This window comes from Anolis sagrei, chromosome 3, assembly GCF_037176765.1.
Source record: "Anolis sagrei isolate rAnoSag1 chromosome 3, rAnoSag1.mat, whole genome shotgun sequence".
Classification (NCBI taxonomy): Eukaryota; Metazoa; Chordata; class Lepidosauria; order Squamata; family Dactyloidae; genus Anolis; species Anolis sagrei.
Genome location: NC_090023.1, coordinates 219,633,449 through 219,653,852, shown reverse-complemented (window position 1 = coordinate 219,653,852; position 20,404 = coordinate 219,633,449). Strand labels below are relative to the sequence as shown.

Sequence of the window (20,404 nt, the reverse complement as noted above, 5' to 3'; positions counted from 1 at the left end):
TACTTCTATTAATGTACTACTATTTCAAAAACAGAGAGGGGGCAGAGCCTTTTCTCATATCTTTGTTGAACTATGGCATAGTTGTTAGACAAAGAAATTAATGAATTATAACACAACTAGTTAACATTAAGTTTTGAGGAAGGTTGTATCCAAGAGCTATACCATAAGATCAACATTGTGAACAGTCTCCAACAACTAGGACCAGCTAAGTCCTTACTTTCATATTGTGATTGAAATTTAGTCCAAAAGATTTTGAGAGGTTATATCTTCCAAATGCCCTCTAATCCAATTATAGCTGTTTTGTGTTTACAAGATGTTTTTATGTACATCAGCTTTTGGCAGGAAGGGTGAAGGCATTCAAATTTTGCCACTAAATGCTTCTTAAAATCTGATTTCACATAACTAATTAATTTCATAATACTTCTAAATTAAATTAATTAATCTTTTATAAGCTACACTTATGAAAGTGAAAATTGAATTCCAATTGTTTGCACAGAGTATTCCTTGCCACTGAAGACAAAGGACGAAAGAGACACCAGAATCCCCAATTATGTCTCAGAGGATCCTTGGATAGGAATGATTGTATTTAAGGTAATCCTGCAAACAAGATATTACATGCTGGTATTTGTTTTTTTAGCTTGAAATTACTATCCTAATTTAATATTATCACTTTCTTATACTATGACATGTACTGTGATTTAGTAATGCTTCGACTGACTGACAATCCAACAATTTCTTTCCAAGACATTTGCAAAAGACTTGGATAGTTAGATGCTTAAGCCCTAAAACATAGAGAACTTAAACCAATCTAAAGCCTTAAATCAGCTTAAGCAGTTTAAGCCCATCTAAAAGCCATGAAGTGCCCTAAGCAGCTTCAAGCAACCTTTAGCCCTAAAGTGGCTTCAGTAGCTTAATGTGTTTCTCTCCTAGTCCACTTTTCACTCCTGCCAATTCTTGCTTCTTCATTCAGGTTTTGGGAATTAAACTGTGGGCCAACAGAGATCATTGAGGTTACTGATGACAATGCTCAAGCTTTGGCAGGTTGATAGTTCTTGAAATCCCATTTTCTGTTCCTGAATCTCCAGAGAAAAGGGGGACAGAAGACCTAGCTCCAGCTACTGGCCACACAGCCCACAGATGCTAGAAGCCTGGGCCTGCTCCCTGTTTTCTTTCAGCACAAGCTCCATTTCAAACGCCATCTGTTTCCAACATAGCAGCAACAGGCTTTGGTTATTTCGGGAACAACAATATTTGAAAGGAACTCTTTGCTTCCTTTTTCTTCTCTCTGTAAAAAAGAAATCCATACTTATGACCACTATGGGTTTGAGAGGTGATCTGGGAAACATGCAGTGATGCTGGAGAAAATCCAGAAATGAAGACCTGCATCATGACAGTTCCATAACCATGCCCAGAAAGGGGCCAAATACTTTTATTTATTTATTTAGTTAAAACATTTATATTCTGCCCTTCTCACCCCGAAGGGGACTCAGGGTGGAGCACAGCATATATACAGCAAAGATTCAATGCCGGGACACAAATTCATATACGCATACATAAACATAAAAACATTTATCTCAATATTAAAATTAATCTACCATAGCAATGACAGCCAGCAAGATGGAGTGATTTGAGCATTGGACTATGACTCTCCCCACCCCATTGGTACATAATATTGACAGCCAGTGTGGTGTAAGGGATTGAAAGTTGGTTTATGATTCTGGAGACGGGTATCCTGATTCCAATCCCAATCCTAATCCCAACTCAGCTATTGAATCCACTGGGTGACTGAGCAAGTCACACTCTCTCAGGAGAAGGCACTGACAAACCTCTTCTGAACGAACATGCCAAGAAAACTCTGCAATCGATTCATGTTGAGGTTAATATAGGCTGGAAACCACTATAGTAATATCCCACAGCAATATATTAGGAATATATTTTCTCCCGCATGATCTCCTTTGAGGATTGCACCGAAATTTATAGAGTGATGAGGGATACTTGAGAAGAAGGCAGAAGAGAAGACAATGACATTGGCCCCATCTATAGTGACCATTTAATACAGTTTCAAACTGGTTTTGAAGAAAATTGGGTTGTTGTGCAGATGATGAGATAGGAAATCTTTGAACTAGTTTGAGGCCTGGATGGAGACTGCACAAACCACAGGGCACTGGTGCACATTAAGAGCTTTCTTTCACACACTTTTGTAGGAGTTTGTTGTCTGGCCACCACAATTTGATGCTAGGTAGTTAGCTTCAAATCACATCAAATAATTGTATGAATGGAGTCATTGTTCCTACTAAGCAAAATATCCATGGCTTTGCCTCTGCAAACCATGGCTCCACTACCACACTGGATGCACTCTCACACATTCTGTCTGTCTCTCTGTCTGTCCGTCTTTCTTTCTTTCTTTCCATCTCTTTTTCCCCCTTTCTCTCTATTCTTCTCAGTTTCTCTCAACATACACAAACACACACATACATTTACTTATCTAAAGCACAGACTAAGGGCACATCCAGACAGACCCTATATCCTAGGATCTGAACCCAGGTTTTCCCTTTATTCCAGATGGGGACTCATATAATCCAATTTAAAGAAGAAAATCTAGGATCGGATCCTGGAATATACGGCCTGTCTAGAAGTGACCTAAGTCTTCCCTTTAATAGATAGATAGATAGAGATAGATAGATAGATAGATAGATAGATAATTTAACATTCCATTTTTGGATCAATACCAAAAGTAGTAGTAGTAGTAGTATTTTTAGTAAACTTTTTAATGGTCAATGACCAGATCATAACAGGAGAACCCAGTCCTGCACATACACGCCAATCCCAAGGGGTTATATACTTCAAACATCAACAATTTTTAAAATCTAGGCTAAAAACGATATACAAGTAGTTATTAAAACCCAATACCAAAAGTCTGCTTCACTGCCATGTTTATGTGTTATTCTAAGCAAACAACAAGGCAGAAACTATGGTACCTGAAATTACAATTTAGCATATTCATCTATGTAGATACCCACTTTTCCCTCCAATGATGAACAGGACAATTTGCGACGAATAATACACAAACTCTATCAGCGTATCTATCACATCCACCCACAGAACCCAGGATCTTGAGTCTCCCAGAGAGAGTCTCTCTTCTGCAAACCCAAGGCAAGCAGCAGTTCAACTGTGAGTGTTCTGTCTAGTAGTTGAAGCCCAGCGTTCCTTCTGCCTGGAAGGATGAGGGAGCTACTCCTTCTCAGCCTTCTCTTCTCCTTGCCATGGAAATCTTTTTCTCAGTGGCCCCGGGACTCCTAGCAAGTAGCAGAGGACAGAAAGTGACTCCATTCTGTCTGTATGAAGCCTGCAGCTGATAAACAAGAGTCAACCAGACACCAAGTTGTCAGCCCATCTTTATTGTGTGATGCTTTCACTATCCTGTGCCAACTTTCCATCAACGCTGGATCCTAAAGTTTCACAAGAACTGTGGATCCTTTGAGAGAGGGGCTGTACTTTGGGATAACTTCTGCTAATCAGCCCTGACAGTTTCCTATGGCATTCATTAAGTCTCTTTTTCCTCCTTCACCCTCAGATTCTATTCTCCCCTAGAGCCAAACTAGACATGACTTTGCATACATCGTTTGGACTGGTATACATTTTCAAAAAATAAAGGAAAAAGGACTTAATTAGGGTCACAATCCTAATAAAAGGTTTTAACTCTTTGGTCTGTTATGGTCTCAATATGAAAGGGGGGCTATATCTAGGATTCATAATGGGACCCTAACCCTACCACTGAGACCAAAAATATCGACATATTTTAGTTTAACTGCTTGCCAGTAATTAATTCTTAAGTGATATTTTCTATGCAGTTTTGGGAACACTACATATTAGAAAGCTGAGAACAGACTCAAAGCTTGTGGTAACAACAATTAATAAAAAGTTGCTGTGTCTGGTGAAGAAGATAAATAAAATCTTGCTCAGGAACCATGAGGGCATAAAGGAGGTGCCCACAGTTGGTGTCCACAATGCTGGGATGGGAAAAGGTCCTCACAGTTGTGGCAGAGGTGGAGATAAGGAAAACCCTCTATATTTGATGGCAGCGGTTGGAATAAATGAAAGACTTAACAGTTGGTGACAACAGAAGGATTCTTTTGTGTGTGTGAGTGTGTCAGGAGCAACTTGAGAAACTGCAAGTCGCTTCTGGTGTGAGATAATTGGCCGTCTGCAAGGATGTTGCCCAGGGGACGACCGGATGTTTTCATGTTTTACCATCCTTGTGGGAGGCTTCTCTCATGTCCCTACATGGGGAGCTGGATCTGACAGAGGGAGCTCATCCATGCTCTCCCTGAATTCGAACCTCCAATCTGTTGGTCTTGAGTCCCGCCGGCACAAGGTTTTAACCCATTGCACCACCGGGAACTCCTAGCAGAAGGATAAGAAGAAGCTTCACATATTCCACTTGACAGAAAAGGGGAAAGTCATACAGAAGTTGGGAAACCATTAGAAAATGGCACTGGAAGGTAGGTTAGACCCCTTGGAGGGCTTAGATCCCACCCCCCATTTAAAAAGATCAGTGTGTGTTAGTGAGAAAGAGTAACATTACAATAAACTTTTAGATATTTTTCTCGAGAACTTGGTGTATACCAGGTGATGGAATTTCAATTCTGTGTTATTATTCTAAAACAAACAACAGAGTACAAATGTTTTTCTATGCCTTGTATACAAAGGTTTCTGACAAATGTCAGATAATTTTAAGAATGCATGGAGGGTAGCATGGGGAAATGGGAAATGTGGGCTCCTTGTTGCTCTTTGAATCTATCATTATTTTTATCCAAGGTCATGAAGATCCAGCTTATGTTGTTTTGTTCTGTCAAACTGCATCTGTGCAGAAAATCCTGAGCATTTGGGGACACTGGAAAAATCTTAAAAGGTCAGGACAGTAGGCCAAAAGACTTTACATGATTAAAAACAATCAATTCCATCACTTAAAGTTTATTCAGGATTGAACAAGCTCATGAGCACAGCACAAATATGTATGTTTATCATTCTGTACGTTATCTCGCCATGCCATGAATTCTTTTGCTCAAAATAACAGCAAATTCAAAGAATTGCTGATAGCATCATTTGTTCGTTTCAAAACAAGCTTCCCAAGCATCCAGCATGGTGCCTTGGGCAGGGGAATAAATCAAGAAAACAGAAGATAAGAATCAGAGCCCCTTTTATATAGTATTCAGCCTGGGAGCATGAGCTAAAATCAGCAAATAGTAGCATTTGCAATCTTTCACACATTACAAAAGTAGATTGGGGATGATCTATCATTTATTATGAAAAACGTGGATGTATAGCTTATTTTTGTTTTTTTTATCCCATTTGGGATACTAATATATAAGCACTAATATATAGCTATTTATTTATTTGTTATTAATATACTTCTATCTTGTCCTCTATCATAAAGTTTCAAGAAGGCATATAGTTGTTTTGTTTTTTTTCGTGCCAGGAGAAACTTGAGAAACTGCAAGTTGCTTCTGGTGTGAGGGAATTGACCATCTGCAAGGACACCCAGATGTTTTACCATCCTGTGCTAGGCTTCTCTTACATCCCCACATGAGAAGCTGGAGCTGACAGACAGAAGCTCACCCTGCTCCCTGTATTCGAATGGCTGACCTTTCAGTCAGCAGTCCTGCCAGCACAGGGTTTAACCCATTGCACCACTGGGGGCTCCTGGCATATAGTTAAAACAGTATAACAATTTAAAATTAAAACAGTATAACAATTTAAAGCAATTCAATGTTAAAACTATAAAATAATTTAAATTGGAAAAAGCATATTAAACAGATCACTAGGTTAAAATAGAAGAAAAGCCTAAAATCATGTGCATGTATACTTCAAAGAAAAAGCAAGGCCTCAAACAATAAATGTTGGTGGTAATCACCAGACTTCCAAAGAGAGGACATTCCGTAAACAAGTCGCCATATAGAAGGCCTTCTACATTGTGCCCACATGAATTATTGCTCCCACTGGTGGGACACAGATTTCATATCATATAGGGTTAGATACCCCTTTAGGTATCAAGATCAAAAGCCATAAAGCTTTGAATGTCATCATCAGCAGTTTGAATTCTGCTTGGAACCAAATTGACAGAACAGGCCATCTTGCTGCATTGTGTACCATTTTGCTACTGTGAACATTGTACTACTGTAGCTAGAGTTTCTAGGTCATCTTCAATGGCAGTCCCACATACAGCACATTGCAGTAATCTAATTGAAAAGTTACCACAGCATAGACTGCTGTAGCTGAGTTATTTCTGTCCAGTAAAAGGCACTAGTTGGAGCCGAAGCTACAATTCCACTTGGGCTGAGATAGATCAAGGAATAATTCCCAGCCTGGATGCTGACTTCTTTTCCAACCCCATCAAGGTAGGTTGTTTACCCAATTCCCAGACCAGAGAAACACCAATCCATAGAGCCTTTGTCTCACTGGGATTCAGCTGTAGTTTACTGGCATTTAGTCAGTCCATTGCAGCATTCAAGCACTGGATGCAAGGTCTGTACAAGTTCAGATAACTCTGACCTCGAAAAGTAAAGTTGGGTAAGAATTTTATTGAAGTTTATTTTTCTTAATTCCCAGAATAAAAAAGTGAGATTTTAAAAATTCAAAGGTGTCAAAAACTGAAACGTCATCCATCCAGACCTAGGATTTTGAGTGTTTAATTTTTCATAATCTTATTTTTCAATCCCTGTATACTCATCTATGTAACTGCCAAATCAGTGCTGGTAACCATAACCTTTACACAAAGGGCCAATTATCTCTACTACATGCATTACTGAGGGAATATGGGCTAAACCATTGGTTTCCAACTTGTGGTCTGTAGACCACCTGTGGTCCACAAGAACCAAAATATTGTCTACGGCTTCACCATTACTATATTGTTGCCTCGAAACCACATGGCAATGAGAGCAACTGATCTCACAAAACCGTCTATAGTGTCGAGGCAACAGGAATGTCGGGAGGGGAGAGGCTGACTACCTACAAAAGATCACTACTACCACATCAGCTCTAGATTTTGTCATCCTTGCGCAGGGGCCATGCTAATCTTCTCTGTATCGTTCCAATTTTAGTATATGTGCTGCCGAAGCGAGCACAATTATAATAAATCTTAGGCCTCCAAAAACTGCGTAACCGTAAGAAGCAAACCTCCTTACGGCCGCGGGTTCTAGAACGGCCAAAAATCTTCTACAGCCCGGAAAACTACAGCCCGGAAAAGCTCTAGATTATTAAATATAGTCTTTGGTGGGTGAGCAGATGTCAACTACTGGATGGCACATGTTCTGTATCAGAAACTAGATGTGATGTGGTCTATCCAATGCAATTTTCTGAATCTGCACCCCAAATAACCAAACTGAATCTAAAGTTGACCAAAAACTGATTTGTAACCCTTTTGATACTAATGTTGGAGAGTGGTCCCTGGTCAAAGTGGTTCCTGGTCAAGTGGGCCCTGGTCTAAAAAAAGGTTGGTAACCACTGGACTATATCCAGTTCCTAGTTTGTAGGTTGTTGTTGTTGTTATTATTATTAGGAAACACCATCTAATGCAGGGGTCCTCAAACCTTTTAAACAGAGGGCCAGGTCACAGTTCCTCAAACTGTAGGAGGGCCAGATTATAATTCTGAAAAAAGCCACAAATGAATTCCAATGCACACTGGACATATCTTATTTGTAGTGCAAAAACACTTAAAAACAATGCAATAATTAAAACGAAGAACAATTTTAACAGACTTATTAATATTTCAATGGGAAGTGTGAGCCTGCTTTTGGCTGATGAGATAGGATTGTTGTTGTTGTTGTTGTTGTGTGCTTTCAAGTAGTTTCAGACTTAGATTGACCCTGAGTGAGGGCCGGGTAAATGACCTTGGAGGGCTATATCCGGTCCCCTGGCCTTAGTTTGAGGATCCCTGATCTAATGGATCTATAATTGGTTGGAAAATAATGCTTAAAAGTTGTAATCAATGGCTTCAAATTAGAAGGTGGTCTCAAGTGAAATGCCAGAAGTTTCTGTCCTGGGGCCAATATTCTTCAGTGTTTATATCAATTATTTAAATTATGAGATAGAAGGAATACTTATCAAATTTGTGATTGATGCAAAACTCGGAAGGGTAGCTAACACAATAAAAGATAGGAACAAAATTCAAAGGGACCTTAATAAAGTAGAAAATTAGGCTGCTATTAATAAAATGAATTTCAAGAGAGAGAAATACAAAATTCTACATTTAGGCAATAAAAAACCAAGTGCACAAGTATAGCATGGGGATTCTTGGCTCAGCAGTATTCCATGTGAAAAGGGCATTGTTGATCATAAATTGAATGTGAGCCAGATGTGTGATGCTGCAGCAAAGAAGAGAAACACCATCTTAGCCTGCATTAATAAAACCATAGTTTCAACGTCAGAAGAAGTAATCATTGCACTATATTCTGTATTGGGCAGGTCTAATCATAGATACTGTATTTAGCTCCAGGTGACTCATTTTAGGAAGGATGTAGACAAGCTGGGTCAGAGAAGGACAAGGAAGATAAGAAGAAGTATAGGGAACAAAACATATGAAGGGGGAAGTTGAGTGAACTCAGCATGTTTGGTTTGGTCAAGAGAAAATGAGGAGTCACATCACTCTTTCAATATCTCAAGGGTTGCTACGAAGAGATAGTTGAAGACATGTTCTCTGCTGCTTCAGAGAGGAGGACCAGGTCTAATACTGGCATATTATAGGAGGGTTGATTTCAACTGAATATGAGAAGCAACATCTTGATCATGAAAACAGTACCAGAATGAAAACAATTGCATAGAGATAAGGTAAGATCTCCTCTGGGTGTCTTCAAAAAGAAGCTGGAGAGCTAACTACTAGGGATGCTTTAGCTCAGTGTTTCTCAACCTTCTCAATGTCACAATCCCTTAATACAGTTCCTCATGTTGTGGTGAACCCCAACCATAAAATTATTTTCGTTGCTACTTCATAACTGTAATTTTACTACTTTTATGAATTGTAATGCAAATATCTGATATGCAGGAGCAGGCATGTAGCCGGGGGGGGGGGGGGGGGGGGGCTTGAGGGGCTTCAGCCCCCCCCCCCCCCCCCGAAATTCTCATGGTGATTCGCGAAAAGGCCTTACTGGTGCATTATTTAAACTGTTATGTTTATTCATATCATGATCTGATCACCATGCTCAATATATCCCATATGCTTGGGGGTATTGGGGTAATGATACAAAAGGTTTGCTAGGGTAGACCCTCTTTCACTCAGATTCAGCCCCCCCCCCCCGAAACAAATTCAGCCCCCCCCCCCCCCCCCCAATCGAAATCCTGGCTACGGGCCTGTGCAGGAGGTATTTTCATTCACTGGACCAAATTTGGCACAAATACCTGATAGACCCAAATTTGAATACTGGTGGGGTTGGGGGAGGATTGATTTTGTCATATGGGAGTTGTAGTTGCTGGAATTTATAGTTAACCTACCATCAAGGAACATTTGAACTCCACCACCAATGGAATTGAACCAGACTTGGTACACAGAACTCCCATGACCAACAGAAAATACTGGAAGGGTTTGGTGTGCATTGACTTTGAGTTTTGAAGTTGTAGTTCATCTACATCCAGAGAGCACTGTGGATTCAAACAATGATGGATCTGGACCAAACTTGGCACGGATACTCAATATGCCCAAATGTGAACACTGGTGGAGTTTGGGAGAAATAGACCTTAACATTGGGAGTTGTAGTGGCTGGGATTTATAGTTTACCTATGATCAAAGAATATTCTGAAATCTACCCGCAAAAGAATTTTACCAAACTTCCCACACAGAATCCCCATGAGCAACATAAAATACCGTTTTCTGATGGTCTTTGGTGACCCCTCTGACACCCCTTCGTGACTTTCCCCCCAGGGATCTCAACCCTCTAGTTGAGATACACTGCTTTAGCTGGAGATTCTTGGGAAGGGGTGTGTGGATTCAATGGCCCATGATGACCCTTCTAACTTCGTGAACCTGTGATTCTATTAATCCTGATGGATCAGGTTGAACATTTACTAGAGGCCCAGTACTCACAAAGCACCAGAGCTTTGAAAAGGGACCTTTTTGAACTGTCATGGATAACACAAGACCAGTGCCCATGATGGCTGGGGGGTTCTAAGAGGTGTAGTTCAAAAAAGTAACTTTTCTAACTCAAGCAAGATTCCACTGACATTTGCTCCTGTTACCCTAATCCCCCTCCCCAACTAAGATTGAATTGCATACTATCAGTAAATTGTCTAATCCCAATTTAAAGCCATAAAGCATTTAGAAGCTGAATTGTGCCATCTGAGGAAACAAACCCCTATTTTGGCAGAAAAAATGAAGCACCGCTTCTCTGCTCTTTCTTCCCCCAAGGTGAGAATTAAATATAATTAGCACTAATGCTAGCATTGTGTACTGACAGACAAAACCACCGCATCTTCTCTTCCCAGCCTTTTTCTTTTCTTTCTCCTCACTCCCTCTTTACAGCCACCTCCTCTGCAATCCCTAGAATGTCAAGGAGTCCTGAAGCTTTATTATCCCCTTTTCAAGTGTAGTGAAGTTAAAGCTTGACTGCACTTTGAATGACTCGCCTCTTAAGGAGACATAATGGTGCAAAAAGAAAGAATGCCTATACTGGGATATCTCAGTTAACAAAACCTCTGACAAAAGTCCCTTTTTGCAAAGTCCTTCTTATATGCCTGCCCGGCTCCTCCTCCCTCCATACAGCTGGAATTTATGGTGGATTATGGTGAAGGATGGATAGCAAAACCCAGACTACATAGGTTAAGTTGCAGCAGCACATCTATATCTATATCTATCTATATCTATATATATAATAAAGAAGAGTGTTTGTATCGGACAGAGGAATTGTGGAGGGCGGAGGGCGGACGGCGGACGGTGTATGTGCCAGCGTTCTGATTGGCCAGCCAGAAAGTTCCAACATTCCGATTGGCTGGGCAGCGGTGCTATTTGCATATGGTCTCTGATTGGCCAGCTTCAAGAGGAGCCCCTGGTGGAGAAAAGAGTTCATGACAGAAACGGAGTCATGAGAAGGAAATTTGCATATGGTCTCTGATTGGCCAGCCTCAATTCCAACATTCCGAGATGAGAAAGAGAGGAAAGGAAAGGCCGGTGGCTGGGTCAGAACACTCCCAATACAGACCGAAATAGGCTCACAGAGCCCCCATCACCCACTCTACATCCTACTGCAGTTTGGAGGACTATGAACCATGGATGATGGGACTTGCAGTACCACCACTCACATTCTGAGACCGCTGTTAACCTTATCCAATGACTGATCAGGACCAAATTTCACACAGAGACCTCTCATGACCCACTTTACGTCCTGGTGTGGTTTGGCCGAGATGGACCGTGGATTATGGGACTTGCAGTACCACTGCTCAATTCTTCAGACCACTGCAACCCTCATCCAATTACCGATAAATACCAAACTTGGCACACTGAGTCTCCATGACGCACTCTACATCCAGGTGCAGTTTGAGGGAGGATGCACCATGGATGATGGAACTTGCATTACCTGCACTCCCTTCCTAAGACCATTACAACTGCCAACGATGATGGATCAGCACCACAATTTACACAGAGAGCCTGCATAACTCACTCTACATCCTGGTGCGGTTTGGAAGAATTTGACAATGGATGATGGGACTTGCAGTCACTTCACTCACTTCCTGAGACCACTGAGACCCTCGCCAATGACTCATCAAGACTAAACTTGGCACATGAAGCTTCAATGACCCACTCTACATCCTGGAGCAGTTTGGAGGATGACAGACCATGGATGATGGGACTTCAAGTACCTCCACTATCCAAGACTACTGCAAAACTCATCTAATGACCAATCAAGACCAAAGTTGGCACACAGAGCCCCCATGACCCACTCTACATCCTGCTGCAGTTTTGGAGAAGGGTGGACCATGGATGATGGAACTTCCAGTATCTTCACTCACATTCTGAGACCTCTGCAAACCTCATCCAATGACGGATCAACACCAAACTTGGCACATAGACCTTTCATGACCCACTTTACGTCCTGGTGTTATTTGGAAAACTTTGGAGATGGATGATGGGACTTGCAGTACCGTTGCTCACCTCCTGAGACCACTGAGACCCTCGCCAATGACTAATCAAGACTAAACTTGCCACATGGAGCTCCAATGACCCACTCTACATCCTGGTGCAGTTTGGAGGAGGACAGACCATGGATGATGGGACTTCAAGTACCTCCACTCCCTTCCAAAGATTGCTGCAACCCCCTTCTAATGACCAATCAAGACCACACTTGGCACACAGAGCCCCCATGATCCACTCTACATCCTGCTGCAATTTGAAAGGGGATGGACTTTGGATGATGGGACTTGCAATACCTTCACTCACTTACTGACACCACTGCCACCCTCATCTAATGACTGATAAAGTCCAAACTTGGCACACAAAGCCCCCATGACCCACTCTATATCCTGCTGCTGTTTGTAGGAGGATGGCCCATGGATGATGGGACTTCAAGTACCTTCACTCACTTCCTGAAAATAATGCTGCCATTATCCAAAGACCAATAAAGACCAAACTTGGCATACAGAACCGCCATTACCCACTTTCTCTAATAACCCGGGCAACGCCGGGTCCCCAAGCTAGTATATAATAAAGAAGAGTGTTTGTATGGGAAGGACAGAGGTGCGGAGGGCGGAAGGGGTATGTGCCAGCGTTCTGATTGGCTGCCGCTGTGGTGCTATTTGCATATGGTCTCTGATTGGGCAGCTTCAATAGGAGCCCCTGGTGGAGAAGAGGGCTCATGGCAGAAACGGGGCATGACAGAAGGAAATTTGCATATGGTCTCTGATTGGCCAGCCTCAAATCCAACATTCTGAGATGACAAAGAGAGGAAAGGAAAGGCCAAAGGGGGCTGGGTCAGAACACTCCCAATACAGACCGAAATAGGCACACAGAGCCCCCATCACCCACTCTACATCCTACTGCAGTTTGGAGGAGGATGAACCATGGATGATGGGACTTGCAGTACCACCACTCACATTCTGAGACCGCTGTTAACCTTATCCAATGACTGATCAGGACCAAACTTCGCACAGAGACCTCTCATGACCCACTTTACGTCCTGGTGTGGTTTGGCCGGGGATGGACCGTGGATTATGGGACTTGCAGTACAATTGCTCAATTCTTCAGACTACTGCAACCCTCATCCAATTACCAATAAATGCCAAACTTGGCACACTGAGTCTCCATGACGCACTCTACATCCAGGTACAGTTTGAAGGAGGATGCACCATGGACGATGGGACTTGCAATACCTGCACTCCCTTCCTAAGACCATAACTGCCAACAATGATGGATCAGGACCACAATTTACACAGAGAGCCCGCATAACTCACTCTACATCTTGGTGCGGTTTGGAAGAATTTGACAATGGATGATGGGACTTGCAGTCATTTCACTCACTTCCTGAGACCACTGAGACCCTCGCCAATGACTCATCAAGACTAAACTTGGCACATGGAGCTTCAATGACCCACTCTACATCCTGGAGCAGTTTGGAGGACGACAGACCATGGATGATGGGACTTCAAGTACCTCCACTCCCCAAGACTGCTGCAAAACTCATCTAATGACCAATCAAGACCAAAGTTGGCACACAGAGCCCCCATGACCCACTCTACATCCTGCTGCTGTTTTGGAGAAGGGTGGACCATGGATGATGGAACTTCCAGTACCTTCACTCACATTCTGAGACCTCTGAAAACCTCATCCAATGACGGATCAACACCAAACTTGGCACATAGACCTCTCATGACCCACTTTACGTCCTGGTGTTATTTGGAAAACTTTGGAGATGGATGATGGGACTTGCAGTACCTTTGCTCACTTCCTGAGACCACTGAGACCCTCGCCAATGACTAATCAAGACTAAACTTGGCACATGGAGCTCCAATGACCCACTCTACATCCTGCTGCAGTTTGGAGGAGGACAGACCATGGATGATGGGACTTCAAGTACCTCCACTCCCTTCCAAAGATTGCTGCAACCCTCTTCTAATGACCAATCAAGACCACACTTGGCACACAGAGCCCCCATGATCCACTCTACATCCTGCTGCAATTTGAAAGGGGATGGACTTTGGATGATGGGACTTGCAGTACACTTACTGACACCACTGCCACCCTCATCTAATGACTGATAAAGACCAAACTTGGCACACAGAGCCCCCATGACCCACTCTATATCCTGCTGCTGTTTGTAGGAGGATGGGCCATGGATGATGGGACTTCAAGTACCTTCACTCACTTCCTGAAAATAATGCAGCCGTTATCCAAAGACCAATAAAGACCAAACTTGGCATACAGAACCACCATTACCCACTTTCTCTAATAACCCGGGCAACGCCGGGTCCCCAAGCTAGTATATAATAAAGAAGAGTGTTTGTATGGGAAGGACAGAGGTGCGGAGGGCGGAAGGGGTATGTGCCAGCGTTCTGATTGGCTGCCGCTGTGGTGCTATTTGCATATGGTCTCTGATTGGGCAGCTTCAATAGGAGCCCCTGGTGGAGAAGAGGGCTCATGGCAGAAACGGGGCATGACAGAAGGAAATTTGCATATGGGCTATGATTGGCCAGCCTCAAATCCAACATTCTGAGATGACAAAGAGAGGAAAGGAAAGGCCGGGGGCTGGGTCAGAACACTCCCAATACAGACTGAAATAGGCACACAGAGCCCCCATCACCCACTCGACATCCTACTGCAGTTTGGAGGAGGATGAACCATGGATGATGGGACTTGCAGTACCACCACTCACATTCTGTGACCGCTGTTAACCTTATCCAATGACTGATCAGGACCAAACTTCGCACATAGACCTCTCATGACCCACTTTACGTCCTGGTGTGGTTTGGCCGGGGATGGACCGTGGATTATGGGACTTGCAGTACAATTGCTCAATTCTTCAGACTACTGCAACCCTCATCCAATTACCAATAAATGCCAAACTTGGCACACTGAGTCTCCATGACGCACTCTACATCCAGGTACAGTTTGAAGGAGGATGCACCATGGACGATGGGACTTGCAATACCTGCACTCCCTTCCTAAGACCATAACTGCCAACAATGATGGATCAGGACCACAATTTACACAGAGAGCCCGCATAACTCACTCTACATCTTGGTGCGGTTTGGAAGAATTTGACAATGGATGATGGGACTTGCAGTCATTTCACTCACTTCCTGAGACCACTGAGACCCTCGCCAATGACTCATCAAGACTAAACTTGGCACATGGAGCTTCAATGACCCACTCTACATCCTGGAGCAGTTTGGAGGACAACAGACCATGGATGATGGGACTTCAAGTACCTCCACTCCCCAAGACTGCTGCAAAACTCATCTAATGACCAATCAAGACCAAAGTTGGCACACAGAGCCCCCATGACCCACTCTACATCCTGCTGCAGTTTTGGAGAAGGGTGGACCATGGATGATGGAACTTCCAGTACCTTCACTCACATTCTGAGACCTCTGAAAACCTCATCCAATGACGGATCAACACCAAACTTGGCACATAGACCTCTCATGACCCACTTTACGTCCTGGTGTTATTTGGAAAACTTTGGAGATGGATGATGGGACTTGCAGTACCTTTGCTCACTTCCTGAGACCACTGAGACCCTCGCCAATGACTAATCAAGACTAAACTTGGCACATGGAGCTCCAATGACCCACTCTACATCCTGGTGCAGTTTGGAGGAGGACAGACCATGGATGATGGGACTTCAAGTACCTCCACTCCCTTCCAAAGATTGCTGCAACCCTCTTCTAATGACCAATCAAGACCACACTTGGCACACAGAGCCCCCATGATCCACTCTACATCCTGCTGCAATTTGAAAGGGGATGGACTTTGGATGATGGGACTTGCAGTACACTTACTGACACCACTGCCACCCTCATCTAATGACTGATAAAGACCAAACTTGGCACACAGAGCCCCCATGACCCACTCTATATCCTCCTGCTGTTTGTAGGAGGGTGGGCCATGGATGATGGGACTTCAAGTACCTTCACTCACTTCCTGAAAATAATGCAGCCGTTATCCAAAGACCAATAAAGACCAAACTTGACATACAGAACCACCATTACCCACTTTCTCTAATAACCCGGGCAACGCCGGGTCCCCAAGCTAGTCTATAATAAAGAAGAGTGTTTGTTTGTATCGGACAGAGGAAGGACATAGGGCGGTGTATGTGCCAGCGTTTTGATTGGCCAGCCTGAAAGTTCCAACATTCGGATTGGCTGCCGCAGTGGTGCTATTTGCATATGGTCTCTGATTGGCCAGCTTCAAGAGGAGCCCCTGGTGGAGAAGAGGGTTCATGGCAGAAACGGGGCATGACAGAAGGAAATTTGCATATGGTCTCTGATTGGCCAGCCTCAAATCCAACATTCCGAGATGACAAAGAGAGGAAAGGAAAGGCCAGAAGGGGCTGGGTCAGAACACTACCAATACAGACCGAAATTGGCACACAGAGCCCCCATCACCCACTCTACATCCTACTGCAGTTTGGAGGACTATGAACCATGGATGATGGGACTTGCAGTACCACCACTCACATTCTGAGACCGCTGTTAACCTTATCCAATGACTGATCAGGACCACACTTCGCACAGAGACCTCTCATGACCCACTTTACGTCCTGGTGTGGTTTGGCCGGGGATGGACCGTGGATTATGGGACTTGCAGTACCATTGCTCAATTCTTCAGACCACTGCAACCCTCATCCAAATAACCAATAAATACGAAACTTGGCACACTGAGTCTCCATGATGCACTCTACATCCAGGTGCAGTTTGAAGGAGGATGCACCATGGACGATGGGACTTGCAATACCTGCACTCTTTTCCTAAGACCATTATAACTGCCAACAATGATGGATCAGGAGAGCCCGCATAACTCACTCTACATCCTGGTGCGGTTTGGAAAAATTTGACAATGGATGATGGGACTTGCAGTCACTTCACTCACTTCCTGAGACCACTGAGACCCTCACCAATGACTCATCAAGACTAAACTTGGCACATGGAGCTTCAATGACCCACTCTACATCCTGGAGCAGTTTGGAGGACGACAGACCATGGATGATGGGACTTCAAGTACCTCCACTACCCAAGACTGCTGCAAAACTCATCTAATGACCAATCAAGACCAAAGTTGGCACACAGAGCCCCCATGACCCACTCTACATCCTGCTGCAGTTTTGGAGAAGGGTGGACCATGGATGATGGAACTTCCAGTACCTTCACTCACATTCTGAGACCTCTGCAAACCTCATCCAATGACGGATCAAGACCAAACTTGGCACATAGACCTCTCATGACCCACTTTACGTCCTGGTGTTATTTGGAAAATTTTGGAGATGGATGATGGGACTTGCAATACCTTTGCTCACTTCCTGAGACCACTGAGACCCTCGCCAATGACTCATCAAGACTAAACTTGCCACATGGAGCTCCAATGACTCACTCTACATCCTGGTGCAGTTTGGAGGAGGACAGACCATGGATGATGGGACTTCAAGTACCTCCACTCCCTTCCAAAGATTGCTGCAACCCTCTTCTAATGACCAATCAAGACCACACTTGGCACACAGAGCCCCCATGATCCACTCTACATCCTGCTGCAGTTTGAAAGGGGATGTACTTTGGATGATGGGACTTGCAGTACCTTCACTCACTTACTGACACCACTGCCACCCTCATCTAATGACTGATAAAGACCAAACTTGGCACACAGAGCCCCCATGACCCACTCTATATCCTGCTGCTGTTTGTAGGAGGATGGCCCATGGATGATGGGACTTCAAGTACCTTCACTCCCTGAAAATAATGCAGCCGTTATCCAAAGACCAATAAAGACCAAACTTGGCATACAGAACCACCATTACCCACTTTCTCTAATAACCCGGGCAACGCCGGGTCCCCAAGCTAGTATGCAATAAAAAACAGGATAAAGCAGGCATGGGCAAATTTTTGGCTCTCTGGGTATTTTGGACTTCAACTCCCACAGTTCCTAACTGCCAGTAAGCTATTAGGAATTGTGGGAGTTGAAGTCCAAAACACCTGGAGGGCCCAAGTTAGCTTATGTCTGAAATAAAGGCATGAGCAGGGAAGGAATGGGAGTGTACTGTAGCCAATATTATGGCAACTGTTTGTACCTGTCTACAGCATGCAAGCAAAACAGTAGTTCCTTCTAGAATCCTATACTGACCACACAAGAACAGCAAAAGAGAGAGAAAGAGAGAAAGCAGAGTAGCCTGCCTCACCAACTTGCTTTGAAGGGAAAAAAAAGCATACACTTATAGGGCAAAATATAAGAAAAGTGGAGGCCAAGGAAAGAAGGAGGGATATTGTAGTGTTGAAGGCTTTCATGGCCGGAATCAATGGGTTGTTGGTTTTTCAGACTGTATGGCCATGTTCTAGAAGCATTCTTTCCAGACATCTGAGGATGTCTGCCACAGATGCAGGCGAAACATCAGGAGAATGCTTCTAGAACATGGCCATATAGCCCGAAAAACCTACAACAACCCAGAAAGTAATCCTTCCGATTACTTGGCATAAACTATAAATCTAGTGCTTCAAAGGTCAAAGATATTACCCTGAATTAGTCTGAGAAATGCACTAGTAACTAGTGCAACTTTCACAGAACCAGTGTAGCATCATGTGCCCTTCTCTAGATTTTAAGTGCCTATGTTTTGTCTCAAATGATGCATCAGCGCCATTTTCACCTCACAACCTCTGAGGATGCCTGCCATAGATGCAGGCAAAATGTCAGGAGAGAATGCTTCTAGAATATGGCCATACATCCTGAAAAACCTACAGCAACCCAGGAGGGATATTGCCCAGGAACACATATGTTGAGAAACCCTTATCCAGAATCTTATAATTCTAAGGATACCAAAATCTGAAATTGTCCACATTGGTGACTAAGAAAGTGACACCTTTGCTCTCTGATGGTTCAGTGTAGACAAATTTGTTTTGTGCACAAAACTATTAAAATACTATGTATAGGAAGCTTCAAGATATGTGTACAATATAAGATGTACATGAAATATACTGTACACATGCCATTATTCCAAAATTTAAAAAAACCACTGAAATATGGGACAATTGACCCCACGCATTTTAGACAAAGAATTTTCAGCCTGTACTTTTTAAATTGGGAGATATCTATATTTGCAGATCCAGGTGGCACTGCATTGCTAAAGATGGTAAACCGAAGTAATGTGCAAAACTTGTGAAATATTACTTTTTGGACTACAACTTCCAGAATCCCGATCCAGCACAACTCCATCATTAAACTAGATTCCAGAACACATGCGGTTGTGTTCCTCTTCCTTCCATAACAAAAATATATGCTAATTAAGAGTTTCACCTGGCTTGTTGTTTTTCTGAGGATTTGTTTAATTGAGAATCAACACTTCCTGCAGTCTGGAACCATGATACTATTGTTCTCGTTCTACCCAGTGGAATCCTAGGATCTATAATTTGATGGGAGACTTAAAGTTCTTTGCTATGGAGAACTCTGGTGCTATCTAGCTAAAACTGTAGTTTGGTGAAACACTTTGAAAGAATTCAAAGTGTTTCACCAAACTACAAATCCCAGAATTCAGTAGAATAGAGTCATGGTAGTTATAGAATACATGTGCCAAACCCAAGACGCACAGGCCAAATCTGGCTTGCCATGTCATATTTCGTAGCCCTCCATTCGGTGGATTACAACCACTGCATTCCTTCTCATTGGACATCATGACTAGAGCCGATGGGAATTGTGATATGGTAACATATGGAAGGCTGCAGTTTGTTCTGTTTAGTTAGCAGATTGGGGTTTGAATTTAGATACAAAGCTTATGGATATGATCTCTGATTTTAAATGCCCTTGAACCTTTCCTGAACCCCAGAGCCACAAGGGCTGCTAGATTGCAATTTCTACTATCATCAATTCTCATGGTGATAAGCAAATGGGATGAGAGTTGTGGTTCAATAACATCTGGGGATCCAAAGTGGGTAAAAACTAAAGAGCATCGACCACTATGTAAAGAAAATTATAATTGGCCCTCTGTATGAACGGATTTGTACATTGATTCAATGGCCTTTTGGATGCAAACATAAGGCTGATGTGACCCTCAATGAAAATGAGTTTGACACACCTTTTACAGAGGAATCAAACTGCTATAATGGTACAGTGTAGATATACCCTTAGGGTGGTAAAATCCAGGATTAAAAATATTTGCAAGGTTGGAACAAATCTGCTCATGATCCTTAGTTCTGGTTCCTATGTTTGCAACCACTGCCATTCAGGAA

The 20,404-nt window shown here is 43.2% G+C and overlaps 1 protein-coding gene and 1 non-coding gene across 4 annotated transcripts in view; both read right to left on the bottom strand.

Moving 5' to 3' along the window:
• Positions 1–20,404, bottom strand: part of ARHGEF4 (Rho guanine nucleotide exchange factor 4) — a 239,972-nt gene that overhangs the window by 24,830 nt on the left and 194,738 nt on the right. The gene's annotated exons all lie outside the window — the stretch shown is intronic.
• On the bottom strand, positions 7,013–7,124 carry LOC137096758 (U6 spliceosomal RNA). The gene has a single exon (XR_010909713.1). It is a non-coding gene; the product is annotated as a U6 spliceosomal RNA (small nuclear RNA).